At 33.8% G+C, this 7,962-nt stretch overlaps 1 protein-coding gene across 1 annotated transcript in view; it reads left to right on the plus strand.

Moving 5' to 3' along the window:
• LOC102993245 (zinc finger protein 474-like) overlaps positions 1-7,962 on the plus strand; it is a 131,427-nt gene that overhangs the window by 59,555 nt on the left and 63,910 nt on the right. The window contains exons 5-6 of the mRNA XM_055086729.1: positions 1,920-2,038; positions 2,152-2,356. The gene's annotated coding sequence lies outside the window, so the exon portion shown is untranslated. The remainder of the gene's footprint in view (positions 1-1,919; positions 2,039-2,151; positions 2,357-7,962) is intronic.

Here is a 7,962-nt window from a genome sequence, read left to right on the forward strand (position 1 = left end):
TTTGTTTTGTGACCCAAGATATGGTCTATCCTGGAGAATATTCCATGAGCACTTGAGAAGAAAGTGTATTCTGTTGTTTTTAGATAGAATGTCCTATAAATATCAATTAAGTCCATCTTGTTTAATGTGTCATTTAAAGCTTGTGTTTCCTTATTTATTTTCATTTTGGATGATCTGTCCATTGGTGAAAGTGGGGTGTTGAAGTCACACCTACTATGATTTTGTTATTGTCGATTTCCTCTTTTATGGATGTTAACATTTGCCTTATGTATTGAAGTGCTCCTATGTTGGGTGCATAAATATTTACAATTGTTATATCTTCTTCTTGGATTGATTCCTTGATCATTATGTAGTGTCCTTCTTTGTCTCTTGTAGTAGTCTTTATTTTAAAGTCTATTTTGTCTGATATGAGAATTGCTACTCCAACTTTCTTTTGATTTCCATTTGCATGGAATATCTTTTCCTGTCCCCTCACTTTCGGTCTGTATGTGTCCCTAGGTCTGAAGTGGGTCTCTTATAGACAACCTATATACTGGTCTTGTTTTTGTAACCATTCAGCCATTCTATGTCTTTTGGCAGGAACATTTAATCCATCTGCAATTAAGGTAACTATCGAATGTATGTTCTTATTACCATTTTCTTAATTGTTTTGCGTTTGTTTTTGTAGGTCTTTTCCTTCTTTTGTGTTTCCCGGCTAGTGAAGTTCCTTTAGCATTTGTTGTAGAACTGGTTTTGTAGTGCTGAATTCTCTTAACTTTTGCTTGTCTGTAAAGGTTTTAATTTCTCCATCGAATCTGAATGAGATCCTTGCTGGGTAGAGTAATCTTGGTTGTAGGTTTTTCCCTCTCATCACTTTAAATATGTCCTGCCACTCCCTTCTGGCAGAGTTTCTGCTGAAAGATCAGCTGTTAAACTTATGGGGATTCCCTTGTATGTTATTTGTTGTTTTCCCTTGCTGCTTTTAATATTTTTCCTTGTATTTAATTTTTGATAGTTTGATTAATATGTGTCTCGGCATGTTTCTCTTTGGGTTTATCCTGCATGGTACTCTCAGCCCTTCCTGGACTTGATTGACTATTTCCTTTAGGGACGTTTTTGACTATAATCTCTCCAAATATTTTCTCAGACCATTTCTTTTTCTCTTCTTCTGGGACCCCTATAATTCGAATGTTGGTGCATATAATGTTGTCACAGAGGTCTCTGAGACTGTTCTCAATTCTTTTCATTCTTTTTTCTTTATTCTGGCAGGCCGATTCTTAACCACTGAACCACCAGGGAAGTCCAGGATTTTGGAATCTTGAAATTTAGAGTTGTTTCCCCTAATTCCTAGCTCTAAAGAACATTTAATAAAATGTTTCTTAATTTCATCATCCAGTGCTAACTGCTGTTAACATTTTAGTATATGTTCTTTTAGCTCATGCACGTGGGCATGTGCATGCATACACAGACACACACACGCACATTTTAATGAGATCAAGTTATTTATTCTGCTTTGTAGCTTCTCTTTTTCATTTAGAAATGTATTATGGACTTTTTCCTATGTTAATAAACTTTTTTACCTCATCAGGTTTAATACTTACAGAATTTTTAAAATGTTTTTAGGATTGTACTATGATTAGCTTAATATCTCAGAGTCTTTTTATATGTAGGGTTTTAAAAAATCTTTATTTTAGATACATTTTTAAATGCTGACCTTAGTTTTTAAAAATGTTTTCTATGTTTTAAGACACATTAGAAAATAAACTAATTATCTTCTGCGTCTTGCATTTCATTATATTTTGGACCAACGCACACTTTGAGAACCATGGAGAATATCCATCTCCCTCTTTTAGAAGAGGCCAAGCTCTCCTATATAGATGATACTTTTTAAAGACCCTAGAAAAACTCAATGACAATCAGTAATTTTTTTTCTTCCTTAGGAAAAAAAAAGTGTTTCCACCCCATTCCATTGCCAAGAAGAGCCTTGTGACTTAAATTAATCTGCCTCCCTTTCTGTGATGTTTAGTCCACTGGTAAAACTCCCAGAGTCAACTTCAAAGTAAGTTGAGATCCATACCTATTTTGCTGTCTGTTTCTGAGTTTCTTCACCCCTTGTTTTGGAGTTTTCCAATCTGTTACTATAGAACTCAGTCCTGTCCCTTTTGTTGACAGGTTGCCAGGATACATCCTGGCAACAAAGGCTGGGGTTCCTGTTCCAGGCAGCCAGCCTCACATACTACATGAACTCTTGCAAGAGGGGATGTGAATCGTGGAGCTCCCAGCTATTCTGCTCCTGTTTCCACCAACTCCCTCGCTGAGGGGTTCAGCAGGCCATGACAAAAGCCAAAATAGAAAGATGAAGAACAAATGTTACAAGGTGAGTCTCCCAGAAGGTGTTCTTTCTTGGTTGTCTGTCTCAAATCTTACCTTTCAACTAGCAATAATAATCTTGATCTCTTCCACTTCCTTCTCACCACTATGTAGTAATATTTCCTTGCTAAAGAAAAGGAATCCAAAGAAAAGTAACCAATTCTTAAGTTAAAAAAACCCCTCAAATACTACTAAACAAATGAACAAATATCGTTTTACTTTATTGGATTATTCTGACAATAATTGAACTATGGATTAAATGTTTTAATGGCTAAAAGAATCAAATTCCATTTAAAGGGATGATTTTTAAAATTTTCTTAAGAAAAGTTGATAAAATATATTTTTAACATAAATTCAGAATTATATGTGATAAGCCAGACTATCCATGGAAGAAAAGGGGTGATAAAGGCTATAGTTACTCAGTTGACTTGGTAGTTTTTTTTAAATTGAGATAAAATTCACATGGAGTGAAATGTAACTGATCTTAAGTTTAAATTCAAGTTCCTAAAAAAACAATGAATTTGATATATATATACAACCATGTAAACCATCACCTTAATCAAGACATAGGACATTTCTATCACTCAGAATGTTTCCTCACATGCCTTCCAGTCAGTCTCCCCTCCATAGGCAACCACTGTTCTGATTTCTGTTACAAGAGAATAATTTGGCTGTTCATGAATTCTATATGAGTAGAATCATACAGTATGTATTCTTGTATCTGACTTCATTGGCTCAGCAGAATGTTTTTGAGATTGTTCCGGCTGCTGTGTATATAAGTAGTTCAATTCCTTTTATAGGTGAGTATTAATTCAGTATAGAATTATTCCACATCTGTTTATCTATTTTCCTATTGATTGATATTTGGTTTGTTTCCAGTTTGGGTCTCCTATAACTAAAGCTGATCTAAACATTCTTGCACAAGTCTTTTGGTGGACATATGTTTTCATTTATCTTGGGTTCAGACCTAGGACTAAAACTGATGGATGATAGGGTAGACATATGTTTAACTTTTTAAGGAGCATGAAATGATATGTCACTGTGGTTATAATTTGCATTTCCTTCATGACTAGTGAAGTTAAACATTTTTACATGAGCTTGTTGGAGATTTGCTTCTCTTTTTTGTTAAGTATCTATTCATATTTCTTGCCCATTTTAAATGTGTTTTTCTTTTTATATCATCTTTATTGATACACGATTCACATACAATAAAATGCACCCATTTTAAGTGCACAGTCTGATGAGTTTTGACAAGTGATTACATCCATTTTACCACCAATGATAAAATATAAGAATATGTCCATTAACTTTGTATTTCATTCTCCACCCACCTACCCACCAAGTAATCACTGATCTACTTTCTGTCACAGATTAGCTTTGCCTGTTTAGAATTTCATATAAATGAAATAATTCAGTATATTCTCTTTTGCATATGATTTCTTTTATTCAGTATAATATGTTTGAAAGAGATCTATGTCATTGTGTGTAATTTGTTCATTTTTATTATGGAGTAATATTCTGTTGTATGAATGCACCATAATTGGTTTATCCATTTACCTGTTAATGTGTATTTATGTTGTTTCCAGTTTTTCACTGTTAAGAGCTGTTATGAACATTTGTTTTATATTCTATTTGTGGACATATATTTTCATTTCTCTAGGATAATTATTTAGGGACAGAAGGTCCATGTCATTAGGTAGGTATATATTTAACTTTATGAGAAATTGCCAGATGGTTCTCCAGAGTGGTTGTAATGTTTCACATGCCCACCAGGCATATATGGGAGTTTTGGCTTTTTCACATCCTAATACTTGGTATTGGCAATTTTTAAAATTTTAGCCATCCTAGTGTGTGTACAGTGGCATCTCTGTGGTTTTAATTTGCATTTTCCTGACGAACAACAACTAATGATATATACTGTTGTTTCATGAGCTTATTGATATTTTATACATTTTCTGTTGTGAATAATCTATTCAAAGCTTTTGCCTGAATTAGGCAACCCATATTGGGTTGCTTGCCATATATGTGTCAAATATATGTATTGAAAACATTTCTTCCCACTCTGTGGCTTATCTTTTAATTTTCTTAATGGTATTTTTTTAAGAGTAGAAGTTTCTAATTTATATGAAGTAAAATTTTAAATTATTTTTCTTTTATGTTTAGTGCTTTTTGTGTTTTGTCTAAGAAATCTTTGAAAATATTGAGGTCATAAAGTATTTTCCTATACTTTCTTCTAGAAGCTTTATAGTTTTAATTTTTATATGTAGTTCTATGATCCACCTCGAGTTAATTTTTGTGTTTGGTGACAGTAGATGGTTGATATTCATTTTTCCGCTAAATGAATCCAGTGGTTCCACAATCATTTGTTTAAAAGATTTTCCTCGCTCTATTGAATTATCTTGGCATCTTTGTCAAAAAAAAATTGATCACATATGTGAATCAGCCATATTTCTGGACTCTATTCTGCTACATTAATCTATTTATTTGTCTTTATTGGCATCGTTAATTTTTAATAAGCCAGCTCATCTTGGCTTGCATGTAATGAAACAAATATTCAAAACAGATATACAAGTTGAGTCCTTCCATGACTGCTTGCCAGTGGAACCATGCACAAGAGTTTGAATCAGGTTGGTCATTCTGTCTTATATGTTGTCCAAATCTTTACCTAGGCAGTAATCTGATTTTAAGCAATTCTGTAATAAGCAGAAGCCAAAAATATACAGTTATAAATTTAATCAAGAATGATAATCCCAGTAAAAAGGATGCATTTTTCAAACCCATTTACAAAGAATGTAGCTTGAACTTAATTTTCATTCGTTCAATAATTTATTGAGTGTCTACTGTATTCCAGACACTGTTCTAGACAAGGAAAGTGGGAGGAAAATATTTCTTTGTTCCTAATTTCTGTAAGGAAACCATACTTATAATCTCTACGCTATTGCCTGTTTAACAGTGTATGTCTCACAATTACAGAGAAAAGAAACCCTATGCCTGATAAAATAAGCATCAGATTAAAAGTTTCCTATGAATTGGAATGGATTTCTGTCATTCCTATGAATTGACAGAAAATTATCAGCACTCAAATGTTTAATAAGGAAAAACATTTCCTCAGACTTTCCAAGGTTGCTATCACTGTCATAAATATCCATTTCTTTTGAGCCTGAGAATGTAAGCTATCATTTCTGTCAGTTGCATTTTCCAACTTGTTTTAGAAATTGAATCCTATATATTATTTCTAAGAGAACTTTGTTCACAAACTGGACCTTAATATGGCTGTTTCTTTTCTGGATCTATATAATTTAAATGAATATTATTTTATTCTAATATATATTTTTTAATTTTTTAATTTAATTTTATTTTTTTATATAGCAGGTTCTTATTAGTCATCAATTTTATACACATCAGTATATACATGTCAATTCCAATCACCCAATTCATCACACCACCATCCCCACACCCCATGGTTTTCCCCACTTTGTGTCCATACGTTTGTTCTCTACATCTGTATCTCAACTTCTGCCCTGCAAACCAGTTTATCTGTACCTTTTTTCTAGGTTCCACACACATGTGTTAATATATGATATTTGTTTTTCTCTTCCTGACTTACTTCACTCTGTATGACAGTCTCTAGATACATCCATGTCTCAATAAATGACCCAATTTCGTTCCTTTTTATGGCTGAGTAATATTCCATTGTATATAGGTACCACAACTTCTTTATCCATTCGTGTGTTGCTGGTCATTTTGGTTGCTTCCATGACCTAGATATTGTAAATAAGTGCTGCAATGAACAGTGGGGTACATGTGTCTTTTTGAATTAGGTTTTCTCTGGGTATATGCCCAGTAGTGGGATTGCTGGAGCATATGGTAATTCTATTTTTAGTTTTTTAAGGAACCTCCATACTGTTCTCCATAGTGGCTGTATCAATTTACATTCCCACCAACAGTGCAAGAGAGTTCCCTTTTCTCCACATCCTCTCCAGCATTTGTTGTTTGTAGATTTTCTGATGATGCCCAATCTAACTGGTGTGAGGTGATACCTCATTGTAGTTTTAATTTTCATTTCTGTAATAATTAGTGATGTTGAGCAGCTTTTCTTGTGCTTCTTGACCATCTGTATATCTTCTTTGGAGAAATGTCTATTTAGGTCTCTGCCCATTTTTGGATTGGGTTGTTTGTTTCTTTAATATTGAGCTGTATGAGTTGTTTACATATTTTGGTGATTAATCCTTTGTCTGTTGATTCATTTGTAAATATTTTCTCCCATTCTGAGGGTTGTCTATTCGTCTTGTTTATGGTTTCCTTTGCTGTGCAAAAGCCTTTAAGTTTCATTAGGTCCCATTTGTTTATTTTTGTTTTTATTTCCATTACTCTAGGAGCTGGGTCAAAAAGGATCTTGCTGTGATTTATGTCATAGAGTGTTCTTCCTATGTTTTCCTCTAAGAGTTTTATAGTGTCCAGTCTTACATTTAGGTCTCGAATCCATTTTGAGTTTATTGTTGTGTATGGTATTAGGGAGTGTTCTAATTTCACTCTTTTACATGTAGCTGTCCAGTTTTCCCAGCACCACTTATTGAAGAGACTGTATTTTCTCCATTGTATATCCTTGCCTCCTTTGTCATAGATTAGTTGACCATAGGTGCATGGGTTTATGTCTGGGCTTTCTATCTTGATCCATTGATCTATGTTTCTGTTTTTCTGACAGTACCATATTGTATTGATTACTGTGGCCTTATAGTATAGTCTGAAGTCAGGGAGTTTGATTCCTCCTGCTCCATTTTTTTCCCTCAAGACTGCTTTGGCTATTCGGGGTCTTTTGTGTCTCCATACAAATTTTAAGATTTTTTGTTCTAGTTCTGTAAAAAAATGCCATAGGTAATTTGATAGGAATTGCATTGAATCTGTAGATTGCTTTGGGTAGTATAGTCATTTTCACAATATTGATTCTTCCAATTCAAGAACATGGTATATCTCTCCATCTGTTTCCAATTCGTATTCCTTGTATTTCTTTTTCTTCTCTGATTACCGTGGCTCGGACTTCCAAAACTATGTTGAATAACAGTGGCAAGATTGAACATCCTTGTCTTGTTCCTGATCTTAGAGGAAATGCTTTCAGTTTTTCACCATTGAAAATGATGTTTGCTGTGGGTTTGTCATATATGGCCTTTATTATGTTGAGGTAGGTTCCCTTTATGCCCACTTTCTGGAGAGTTTTTATCGTAAGTGGGTGTTGAATTTTGTTGAAAGCTTTTTCTGCATCTACTGAGATGACCATATGGTTTTTATTCTTCAATTTGTTAATATGGTGTATCACATTGATTGATTTGCATATATTGAAGAATCTTTGCATCCCTGGGATGAATCCCACTTGATCATGCTGTATGATCCTTTGAATGTGTTGTTGGATTCCATTTGCTAGTATTTTGTTGAGGATTTTTGCATCTATATTCATCAGTTATATTGGTCTGTAATTTTCTTTTTTTGTAGTATCTTTGTCTGGTTTTGGTATCAGGGTGATGGTGGCCTCATAGAATGAGTTTTGGAGTGTTCCTTCCTCTGCAATTTTTTGGAAGAATTTGAGAAGGATGGGTGTTAGCTCTTCTCTAAATGTTT

This window comes from Physeter macrocephalus, chromosome 8 (assembly GCF_002837175.3).
Source record: "Physeter macrocephalus isolate SW-GA chromosome 8, ASM283717v5, whole genome shotgun sequence".
NCBI classification, from domain to species: domain Eukaryota; kingdom Metazoa; phylum Chordata; class Mammalia; order Artiodactyla; family Physeteridae; genus Physeter; species Physeter macrocephalus.